A 12,881-nucleotide genomic window follows, 5' to 3' on the forward strand; every position below is an offset into this window, starting at 1 on the left:
CTGTTGTGTTGTGATCTTGGTCCAAACCCTCACGAGAGTTCCTTACAGAACTATCGGGCCCCGATGGACCACTCACACACAGCAGAATGGCAGTCTGGTGTCGAGGGAGCAATTTGTAAACTAGAATCTAATATGGAGGAAATAGTTCGTTTACTTAAGTCATCCTCTTCTCCCGAACCAGTTCAAACCTGCCCGGCTCCTACCCGGGAACCTAGACTCTCGCCACCTGAGGCATTTTCTGGAGCACCCGACCAATGCCGTCCATTCATCACACAATGCGAGATCCACTTCCAACTGCAACCCTCCATGTTTACCTGCGACCGCTCCAAAGTCGCATATATGATCTCACTATTAACAGGCAAGGCCAAAATATGGGGAACTTCAGAGTGGCAAAGAAACTCACAGTTTGTTTACTCTCTTCAAAGTTTCAAGAACGAGTTATGCCGAGTTTTTGACCCAGTCCTGCCGGAACGAGAGGCTGCCAGACGTCTATTCGACATCAAGCAAGGTAACCGTCGCGTCACAGATTATATCATTGACTTTCATTCTGTAGCGTCCGGCAGCCACTGGAATGACGAGGCATTAACCGATGCCTTTTATCGAGGCTTGGACGACGCCATTAAGGACGGGCTGGCAACCCAGAGACTTCCTGAGACCTTACAAGGTTTGGAGGACATGGCAACAAGACTCGACCTCCGACTGGCTGAACGCTCTCGGGAAAGAAAGGCTGCTACGTCATCTTTCGTCAGGCAACGCGGTGAGTACGGCGCTCACACGAAGACATGGGACTCACCTTCTGTTTCTTCACCTCGTCCGACAGTGGATCCTCGGCAGCAGTCACCAGGTCCGGCTGAGGAACCTATGCAGCTGGGCCGAAGCAAACTCACTCCGGCGGAGCGGGATCACCGCCGTAGGAATCGGCTGTGCTTCTATTGCGGCAACGCTGGACACGCCGTCTACTCTTGTCCGGTAAAAGGCGGGGCTCAATAAACGAGAGGAGATGTTTATTGAGTCGCGCATCCACTTCCTCCATCTCCTCACCATTCGTCATCCCCGCCGAGATCTGCGTTCCGGGTAAGATCTGTTCCCCCATCAAGGTGTTTGTTGACTCTGGAGCCGATACGGAGTTTTTGGACTATGATTTCGCTGTCACTGCCGGAATTAAAATCCTGCAGTCTTCTAAAGACCACTCCGTTGTCGCTCTTGATGGTCACCCTCTCAACTCTTCCTCCCAGGTCTCAGAGCCCGTCACATTATGTTTAGGTGGTAATCATAAGGAACTAATCAGTTTTCTTATAATAAACTCTCCTGAGAACCCTGTAGTCTTGGGTGCTACTTGGCTGGCTAAACATAACCCACACTTAGATTGGAGGCGAAGGGAAATTTTGGGTTGGTCAGAAGAATGTCTCTCTACCTGCCTTTATGAAGCAGTGGTTCCTTCAGACTCTGTTACTCAGTCATCTAGTTATTATCCGGATTTGGCTAAGGTTCCCATTGAATATCATGACCTCAAGGAGGTATTTAATAAAGTTAAGGCCACGTCGTTACCTCCACACAGACCCTATGACTGTCCCATTGACTTAATGCCCGGAACCACACCACCCAGAGGGGGTCTTTATTCTTTATCCCAACCAGAACAAGAGGCCATGAAGACTTATATTCAGGAGTCCCTGCAAGCTGGGATCATCAGACCTTCGGTCTCTCCTGCAGGGGCCGGTTTCTTTTTTGTAAAGAAAAAGGATCAGACTCTCCGTCCCTGCATTGATTTTAGAGGTCTAAACAAGATCACTGTTAAGAATAAGTACCCGTTACCCTTAATGAACACTGCGTTTGACCTTCTGCAGGGATCCAAGGTCTTTACTAAGCTCGACCTCCGTAATGCCTACCATCTGGTTCGTATCAGAGAGGGGGACGAGTGGAAGACTGCATTCAACACACCCACTGGACATTATGAATATTTGGTGATCCCATTTGGGCTCACCAACGCTCCTGCAGTATTTCAATCCCTAGTTAATGATGTACTTAGAGATATGGTTAACAAATTTGTTTTTGTTTATCTTGACGACATTTTGATTTTTTCTAAGGACATTAACGCTCATAAAAAACACGTTAGATCTGTTTTAACCCGGCTTCTGCAGAATGGTCTATATGTAAAAGCTGAAAAATGTGAGTTTCACACCACCTCCACTACTTTTCTGGGTTTTGTTGTCTCCCCAGACTCTATGTCCATGGACTCTTGCAAGGTGGCTGCTGTGGTGGACTGGCCCACTCCCAAGGACCGGAAGCAACTGCAACGCTTTCTGGGGTTTGCTAATTTTTATAGACGCTTTATAAAAGGTTACAGCCAACTCGCTAAGCCTCTCCATGAACTTACCTCATCCAAGTCTCGTTTTGTTTGGTCCACCGCAGCAGCCGAAGCCTTTTGTGTGCTCAAAAAACTATTTTCTTCAGCTCCCATCCTCCGGGCCCCCAACCCCGACGAGCCCTTTGTCGTCGAAGTTGATGCCTCCAGTACTGGGGTGGGGGCCATTCTTAGTCAGCGCAGCCCGGAGGGACGCCTGCATCCTTGTGCTTTCTTTTCTAAGGGTCTCTCCGAGGCAGAAAGGAACTATGACATTGGGGATCGGGAGCTGCTTGCCGTCAAACTCGCCCTTGAGGAGTGGAGACACTGGTTGGAGGGCTCCAGGTTTCCCTTTTTGGTTTGGACTGACCATAAGAACCTGGAGTACCTCAAATCCGCTCGTCGCCTCAACCCCCGTCAGGCCAGGTGGGCACTGTTCTTTTCACGTTTTAATTTTACTTTGTCTTTTCGACCCGGTGAGAAAAACACCAAGCCTGATGCCTTGTCTCGCATCATGGAGAAGGATGACGTCCCCTCCTCTCAGGAGGATCAGTTTATCCTCCCTGAAACTGCCCGCCTGGCCGTCACCCAGCTTGAGTTGGATCTGAAGGCTTCCAACCAGACCGATCCTCCCCCACCTAGTTGCCCACCCAATCGTTTATTTGTCCCTCCCTACATGGTTAATCAAGTTTTGGATTTCACTCATAGTTCTCGTCTATTCTGTCACCCTGGTTTGAGTAAAACATTGTCCCTGGTTAAGTCACAGTTTTGGTGGGAGACCTTATTTCAGGATGTCCAAACCTATGTGCGATCTTGTCCCTCCTGTTCCCAATCCAAACCCTCCAAGCGCCCTCCTTCAGGGCTGTTACGTCCCCTTCCCTGTCCGTCTCGTCCCTGGTCGCACATAGGAATGGATTTCATTACTGGTCTCCCACCATCCAATTCTCACTCGGTCATCCTCACTATTGTTGACCGTTTTTCCAAGATGGTCCATTTGATTCCCCTTCCCAAACTACCATCATCCAAGGAACTCGCCCTGATTATGGCCAGGGAGGTTTTTAGGCTCCACGGTCTGCCCACTAACATTGTTTCCGACAGGGGTCCTCAGTTTGTCTCTCTCTTTTGGAGGGAGTTTTGCTCCCTCCTGGGTATTGACATTAGCCTCTCCTCTGGGTTTCACCCTGAGACCGATGGCCAGACGGAGAGGGCTAATCAGGAGGTCGAGGGCAAGCTGAGGATTCTATGCCAACAGGACCCCGAGAAGTGGAGCTCCTCCCTGCCTTGGGTTGAACATGCCCTCAACTCCATTCCTTCCTCGGCCACCGGTTTGTCACCTTTTTACGTTGTTTTTGGTTATCAGCCCCCTGTCATCTCTCTCCAGGAGAGGGAGGCTTCTGTCCCCTCCGCTCATCTGGCCGCCCTACGCTGCCAGAGGGTTTGGAGGAAGGCCAGACGCGCCTTGTTGAAAAGTAGGGCGGCCTATCGCAAGCAGGCTGACCGCCATAGAACCCCCCAGCCCGTTTACTCCGTAGGCCAAAAGGTGTGGTTGTCCACCAAGAATCTCCCACTTAAGCTCCAGTCCCGTAAACTGGCCCCTCGCTTCATTGGACCCTTTCCCATTTCCAAAGTCGTCAACCCTGTGTCTGTTCGCTTGACTCTCCCTAAGTCCCTCCGTGTCCATCCCACCTTCCACGTTTCTTGTGTCAAACCGGTGGTCTCCTCCTCTTTTCATGCCCCTGTTCACGCTCCTCCACCCGCCCGCTTCATTGAGGGTGGTCCTGTCTATACTGTGCGCCGTCTCCTTCGCTCTAGGCGGAGGGGACGGGGGGTTCAGTACCTGGTCGACTGGGAGGGGTACGGTCCTGAGGAACGTTCCTGGGTCCCCTCCCGTCACATCCTCGACCAGACTCTCATCTCCGACTTCCACGCTCTCCATCCAGATCAGCCAGGTGGAACGCCAGGAGGCGTTCCTTGAGGGGGGGATCTGTCATGAATCACGTCCTTGTATTTAGATCTTTATCACTCTGTTCACTAGCTCTGGTTTCTCAGTTCTGTTCTGCTCTTTTCATTCTCACTCCTTATCTCCTTCTACCTGGTTCTCATGTGTGTGTATGTGGAGAACCAGTCTGTCCACTCTGCATGTTGGTGAAGGCTGACTGCACTAATTGTCTGCACTGCAGCCAGCTGGCCTGATTATCTCTGACTGGCTGCACCTGTTCTCTCCACCCTTTATAAGCAGCAACCTGTCAACTCTTCGGTGCCCGATAGTTGAACACTCTTAGTAGTCAGTAAATATCTCGCGTTCATGCCTGTAGTCCTTGTTGCCCTCTCTTGTCCCTGTTCAAGTCCTCACTCCTTGTCTTGCCCTCCACGCTACCTGTCCCTCTTTCTGGTTGTCCTCCCCTTCTTGTTTGGCCTGATCTCTTGGTTCCTTGATCCTCCGCCTGCCTCGACCACGTCTCTTTGGATTGCCCTTTTGGATTTGTTTCTGCATCTGCTCTTGGTACCGACCCACGCCTGCCCGACCACCGATCTGCCTGCTCCTCTGGTACTGCCTGACATCTGCTTCTCGTTACTGGACCTTGGAAAGCCTGACCTCCCCTTTTGGATCACGGACTCTGGACACACAGACAGCTGCGGCCGACTGTCGTCCTTCACCGGACTCAGCCCTTCCAGCAGCTGCAGATCTGGACACTTCCACCTTTCAGGACCCTTGAGATCATCTGAGACGGTTAGTGGTTTTTCCTTATTGACTATTTGCCACGTTCTGGTAATCAGCACGACCACTAACCGTTCTCTGCTTCTTAGATTGCTCCTGCCGTTAACCGACACCAGAACCAGAACCCAGACCAACACCGAGACCAGCTGTCACTTCCCTCCTAGAAACAATAAACACTTATTATTTATCGTCAGTCTGTTGTGTTGTGATCTTGGTCCAAACCCTCACGAGAGTTCCTTACAATTTGAGGTGTTACCTGGGTCTCTTCAAAGACACATGTGCCCAATTAAACCTCCAGAGAAGGTGCCCAACATGTAAGGGTTAGAACGTAGATGGACCAGAAAATCAAAAACTTTGATTTCAGTTCAGATTCTTATCCTGATGCATGCTCAGTAATCCAGGTAGAAAAATCCAAAAAAGTTCAATCTGGTCCTCTGGACATTCAAAAAAACAAAAAACAAAACAAAGCAAAAAAATATAGAAACGTTTCGTCTCTCATCCAAGAGACTTCCACTCAGCCCTCTGTGAATAGTAAACAGCCATCAGGTGCTAATGATCCATTGTTAGGCTGATGGTCCTTCTTGATCATGTGATCAGCTGGTTTTGGTTGTCAGCAGCAAACTGGTTGATCCACTCTGAGAAGGTGCTATTTAAGAGACTGAGCTGAAAACAGCACCTCAGACTGAGGAAGCCTCTTGGATGAGAGACGAAACGTTTCTACATTTTTTTTGCTTTGTTTTGTTTTTTGGTTTTTTGAATGTCTTAAGCCTCCCTGGTAAGGTCTATTCGGGGGTTCTGGAGAGGAGGGTCCATCGGATAGTCGAACCTCGGATTCAGGAGGAACAGTGCGGTTTTCGTCCTGGCCGTGGAACACTAGACCAGCTCTACACTCTCAGCAGGGTCCTGGAGGGTGCGTGGGAGTTTGCCCAACCAGTCTACATGTGCTTTGTGGACTTGGAGAAGGCTTTCGACCGCGTCCCTCGGGGGGCCCTGTGGGGGGTACTCTGGGAGTATGGGGTACCAGGCCCTTTGATACGGGCTGTTAGGTCCCTGTATGACCGGTGTCAGAGCCTGGTCCGCATCGCCGGCAGTAAGTCGGGCTTGGTCCCGGTGAGAGTTGGACTCCGCCAAGGTTGCCCTTTGTCACCGATTCTGTTCATAACTTTTATGGACAGAATTTCTAGGCGCAGCCAAGGTGTTGAGGGGATCCGTTTTGGTGGCCTCAGAATTGCGTCTCTGCTTTTTGCAGATGATGTGGTCTTATTGGCTTCATCAGATCGTGATCTACAGCTTTCGCTGGAGCGGTTCGCAGCCGAATGCGATGCGGCCGGGATGAAGATCAGTTCCTCCAAATCCGAGGCCATGGTCTTGAGCCGGAAAAGGGTAGAGTGCCCTCTCTGGGTCAGGGAGGAGGTCCTACCCCAAGTGGAGGAGTTCAAGTATCTTGGGGTCTTGTTCACGAATGAGGGAAAAATGGAGCGTGAGATCGATAGGCGGATAGGTGCAGCGTCTGCAGTGAAGCGGGCGCTGTACAGGTCTGTCGTGGTGAAGAGAGAGCTGAGTCAAAAGGCGAAGCTCTCAATTTACCAATCGATCTACGTTCCCACCCTCATCTATGGTCACGAGCTTTGGGTTGTGACCGAAAGAATGAGATCTCGGATACAAGCGGCCGAAATGAGTTTTCTCCACAGGGTGTCTGGGCTCTCCCTTAGAGACAGGGTGAGAAGCTCGATCATCCGGGAGGGACTCGGAGTAGAGCCGCTGCTTCTCCACATCGAGAGGAGCCAGTTGAGGTGGCTTGGGCATCTGTTTAGGATGCCTTCTGGACGCCTCCCTGGTGAGGTGTTCCGGACACGTCCCACCGGAAGGAGGCCCAGGGGAAGACCCAGGACACGCTGGAGGGACTACGTTTCTCGGCTGGCCTGGGAACGCCTCGGGATTCCCCCGGAAGAGCTGGCCCAAGTGGCTGGGGAGAGGGAAGTCTGGGCCTCCCTACTTAGGCTGCTACCCCCGCGACCCGACCCCGGATAAGCGGAAGAAAATGGATGGATGGATGGATGAATGTCCAGAGGACCAGATTTAACTTTTTTGGAGTTCAGATTCTTCTTCACCCTGACAGACCAGAGCATTTTTATTACTGTGGACAAAGTCCTGATCCACTGATCTATCCTCCATTCAGCCATCACTCATGAACCAGACTTCCATCCCATGAACTCCTCTTCTGACATGCAAGAAGCTTTTTACTACCTATGTCAAAGTAATTTATCTTCTCCTAAGTCCTCAGACTTTGCCTTCCCATAGGTGAATATGGTGACTGAATTCAGAAGATCCTCAAAGGTTTCCTGCAGAGTCTATCAATATCCCCTGTCCAAATCAGCAGTTTGCAATTTAACCCAAGCATAACCTACATGGACTTGCCTTCGTTGTCCAAGTTCTTGCAAGGTTTGTCAGACCATGTAAGGTGGTTCCATGTCTTCCATGTCATCACTTCAGCAGCCACAGAAGCTGCAGTAATTCTAGCCAGTCATAAATGCCTCCTTCAGCTTGAAAGCCTTCATCACCACCAGTGTCCATCTACAGTTGTCCTGGTTGCCTCCCAGTAGGCACCAATGACTATTGAACCACAGCTCCTGGAAGCCACATCTGCAAGAGAGGCCTTGAACACATCCCATTTACATTCCATGACCCTGGAGTCCCATAAGATGCAAGAAAACTTTCCCAAATGTGCAAGTTGAAAAAACCTGTAAGACGGGGATATCTACAATACGTTCAGTTTATTCTTTCAATTAAATTTCTTATTTATTTGAGTTTATCAGGCTTATCATGTATGAAAGAGTTCAGCTTTCATAATGACTAAAGAAAATGAGAAAAGTCCATACTCACAAGAACATTTTGATTTATCAAACTGTGTGAGAATCAAAAACGTCCATGCTCAATAATCCAGGTATACAATCCAACAATTTTCAGTCAGGTCATCCAGACAGTTTCTTATTTTTTATTTTTTTTGTGTGCTGGAACATTTCACCTTCCATCCGGAAGGCTTCATCAGTCAAGGAAACACACAACATAAAACTGATTCTTCCCCCAAACAGCTTACTGCAAAGTGGAACAAGCCAGTTATGTTGGTGCTAAGATAGTGTCTTTGGCACGCCCCCTCCTCTGGAGCCGGCCCTCTTCCTCGTTGACAGTCATGTCAAACTGGTTCAAAACCAACAAAATCCATGCTCAATAATACAGGTATACAATCCAACAATTTTCAGTCAGGTCATCTGGACAGATTCTTTTTTTTTTTCATTCTGAAACGTTTCACCTTCCATCCGGAAGGCTGTGTGTATGTGTATGTTTTTTTGCATATTTCCTTCATGCTTCCTAATTTATGTGGAACTGAGTACACCTCCCCTTACACCTCTGGTTAAATATGCAAATATGTCCTGCATGTGTGATTCTTCTCTCTGCACCATCAAAAATTATGTCTAGATATAGGAAAATTAAGAGTTTCATGGAATATGAGTGAGAGACATCCCTAAATGTTGTAAAGTTTGCAGATGATACAACGGTGGTCGGATGCATCACAAACAACGATGAGTCCAGCTACAGGCAGGAGGTGGAACACCTGGAGAGCTGGTGCAGGAAGTACAACCTTCACATCAATGTGAAGAAGATGAAGGAGATGATCGTGGACTTCAGAAGGAACAGACACACCTACACCCCTGAACATAAGAGGATCTGCGGTGGAAGTGGTCACCAGCTACAAGTACTTGGGTGTGCACCTGAATGACAACCTCAGTTGGGGCAACACCACCAGCCTGATCAAGAAAGCTCATCAGTGACTCTACTTCCTCAGGCAGCTGAGATGAGCTGGTCTGGGAAGCTCAGTCCTCACCTCCTTCTACAGGTGTGCAGTGGAGAGCATCCTGTGCTCCAGCATCAACGTGTGGCATGGAGGCTGCACAGCTGCAGAAAGAAAAGCTTTGCAGAGAGTGGTGAAGGCTGCACAGAAGTCTGGAGTCAGTCTCTCTACCATCACAGACATTTACATCTCCAAATTCAGGAAGAGGGCCACCTGCATCACGAAGGACCTCACTTACCCAGCACACACACTTTTTGACCCGATCCCCTCAGACAGGAGGTTGAGGAGCATTAAGTGTAGAACAACTAGACTGAGGAACAGCTTCTACCCTGAAGCTGTTAGACTCATGGAGCCCTAAGAAAAATCACAGTAATGCTACTTTAATTAATTAGTGATATGTCACTTTATCTGTGCTGCTGATTGTGTACCTGACTCCACCTGCAGGTGGATCACAGACTTCCTGACAGACCGGAGTCAGTGCGTGCGGCTGGGGAGAGCTGTCTCGGACACTCGGACTGTAAGCACAGGATATCCACAGGGCTGTGTGCTTTCCCCCCTGCTTTTCTCCCTGTACACCAACTGCTGCACCTCCAGCCATGACTCTGTGAAACTTATTAAGTTTGCAGATGACACCACCCTCATCGGGCTCATCTCAGACGGTGATGAGTCTGCATACAGGAGGGAGGTGGACCGACTGGTGACCTGGTTCAGCAGCAACAACCTGGAACTCAATGCCCAGAAGACAGTGGAGATGATTGTGGATTTCAGGAAAGCCACAGCCCCTCTGCCCCCCTCACCTGTAATGATACCCCCATCACCACTGTGAACTCTTATCGGTTCCTCGGCACCACCATCACCCAGGACCTCAAGTGGGAGACGACCATCAGCTCCCTCATCAAGAAGGCCCAGCAAAGACTGTACTTCCTGCGACAGCTGCAGAAGGCCAAGCTGCCTGCCAAGCTTATGGTGCAGTTCTACACGGCCATCATCGAGTCCATCCTCAGCTCCTCCATCACGGTGTGGTACGCCGGGGCCACTGCCAGGGACAGACTCAGACTGTAGCACATTGTGCGCTCAGTTGAGAAGGTGATCGGCTGCAGCCTTCCATCCCTCCACGACCTGTACGTCTCCAGGACTGTGAGGTGAGCAGGTTGGATCACAGCTGACCCTGCTCACCCTGCACACGGACTGTTTGAACCACTCCCCTCAGGCAGGAGGCTTCGGTCCATTCGGACCAGAACCTCCCGCCATAAGAACAGTTTCTTCCCCTCTGCTGTTGGACTCCTGAACACTCATAATGCTACCTCATAATGTCTGCTTTGGTCACATTACATCTGTATTATAATTGAATACTCCATCTGTACTGTTTTCTAAGCTTTTTTATTGTTTTCTATTGTATGGGTGTACATATGGTTATGTTATGTTTTTAATTTTACTTTATTTGTGGGTGTACAGAGGTCTTATGTCTTATGTAATGTTCTCATTTTTACTTAATTTTTACTTAATTTTTACTTTATTTTACTTTATTACTATTCGCACCTTATGTCGAAGCAAATTCCTAGTTTGTGAACCTCTTTCATTGACATGGCGATAATAAACTGATTCTGATTCTCATTCTGATTCTGATTATCCATGCTGCTGATCTATTGACTTTAAGTTCCTATATTCATACCCATCTGCTCACAACAGACTCATGTTCAGGCTGCTGTTGAATACACCGTGTTATATTACATTATCATTGTTTAATGTATATCTTAGATCCTTGTATACTGTTTCCTTTTATACTTTATATTTTTGCTATTTTTCGGTGGAACTGGGACCTTGAGTACACAATTTCATTCCACCTCATGTACCACATGTGGTGCGAATGACAATAAAGAACTTGAACCTTGATAAATAGGGTATTGAGATGAAAAAATGTATTTGGCATGCTGTTCTCTAGTATTTGCACCATGCTCAAAGAGGAGTGACGCTGTATCACAAGCTGCAGATGTCAGAGCAGCCTGCATCTGCAGAAGTAAGGGAAAGGTTAAATAGTCTGACATAAAGATGGGAGTTGTAAAGGACGTCTGTCCATCGCCTCTCATTCAATAGTGTTGGATACCACTTACTGTACATATATCATGCATTTATTGTAACTGAATAAAATAAACTGGCTTTCTGAGACTGACATGTTTCCAATTTAATGCATGTGTTTAATAACATAATACTGCAAACAGAAGCTTGGTAGAACTTACAGTGGTGTTGTAAGTTTGTGAACTCATAATTTTCTATATTTCTGCATCCATTTGACCTAAAACATCATCAGATTTTCACACAAGTCCTAAAAGTTGATAAAGAGAACCCAGTTAAACAAATGAGACAAAAATATTATACTTGTTCTAAAAAAGTTAAATCTGGTCCTCTGGACATTCAAAAAAACAAAAAGCAAAACAACAAAAAATGTAGAAACGTTTCGTCTCTCGTCCGAGAGACTTCTTCAGTCTGAGGTGCTGTTTTCAGCTCAGTCTCTTAAATAGCACCTTCTCAGAGTGGATCAACCAGTTTTGCTGCTGACAACCAAAACCAGCTGATCACATGCTCAAGAAGGACCATCAGCCTAACAATGGATCATTAGCACACTGATGGCTGTTTACTGTTCACAGAGGGCTGAGTGATACTAGCAATCACAGCATTGTAAGAGGGGGACAATTGAACACGTAGGCCTCCACCCCTGTTTAATGATGGACGGTTTCTTTTCACAAAGATGGCCTCCTTTACTCCTCTCTCAAACCATCGTTCCTCTCTGGCCAGGATGTGCACATCTTCATCCCTGAAAGAGTGACCGCTGGCCTGGAGATGAGTGTAGACTGCAGAGTCCTGGCCTGATGATGTTGATCTTCTGTGCTGGGCCATCCTTTTGGCCAGTGGCTGTTTTGTTTCCCCGATGTAAGACTGATCACAGCCCTCCTGACACTGAACAGCATACACAACATTACTCTGTTTGTGCCGGGGGACTGGATCTTTGGGATGAACCAGTCTTTGCCGTAATGTATTTTGGGGTTTAAAAGCCACTGGGACGTTATGTTTAGAAAATAAACGTCTCAGTTTCTCTGATACTCCCTCAACATATGGAATGACCACTGGTCTGGGTCTGGGTTCCTCCTTTTCACCTGTTGGCTGACTGGAGTCCTGTTTGGGTTTCTTCTCTGCTTTTAGGAAGGCCCAGTTAGGATATCCACATTGCTCTAGAGCCTGTCTTGTGTGGGATTTCTCCTTCTGCCTGGCTCCTGAGCTAGTGGGGATGCTGTCTGCTCTGTGATACAGAGTCCTGATGACTCCTAACTTGTGCTCCAAAGGGTGATGGGAGTCAAACTGCAAATACTGGTCTGTGTGGGTGGGTTTGCGGTACACCTCAGTTTGCAAATGTCCTCTATCAGAGACTGAGACCTCACAGTCCAAGAAAGCCAACTTGCCATTTTTTTCATCTTCTCGTGTGAACTTGATGTATTTATCCACAGAGTTGATGTGGTCAGTAAAATGTTGGACTTCCTGAGATTTAATTTTAACCCAGGTGTCGTCAACATACCTGAACCAATGACTTGGTGGTGTCCCTGAAAAGGACGTCAAGGCTCTCTTTTCTACCTCCTCCATGTACAGGTTGGCAACAATAGGAGAAACTGGAGACCCCATAGCACACCCATGTTTCTGCCTATAATATTGCTCCCCATATGTGAAGTAGGTTGACTGCAGGCACAGTTTCAAGAGTTGACACAGTTGTTCTGTGGAAAGCGTGGTCCTGCTGCTCAGAGTGGTGTCTGATTTTAATTTTAACCTGACCACCTCTACTGCATCATCAACAGGAATGCACGTAAAGAGTGATGTGACATCAAAAGAGACCATTGTTTCATCAGTCTCCATGATGACATCCCTCACCTTATCCACAAAGTCCATGGTGTTATGTATGTGGTGTTCTGAGCTGCCAACTAAAG

This window comes from Nematolebias whitei, chromosome 3, assembly GCF_014905685.2.
Source record: "Nematolebias whitei isolate Nwh7 chromosome 3, NemWhi1, whole genome shotgun sequence".
In the NCBI taxonomy this organism is placed as follows: domain Eukaryota; kingdom Metazoa; phylum Chordata; class Actinopteri; order Cyprinodontiformes; family Rivulidae; genus Nematolebias; species Nematolebias whitei.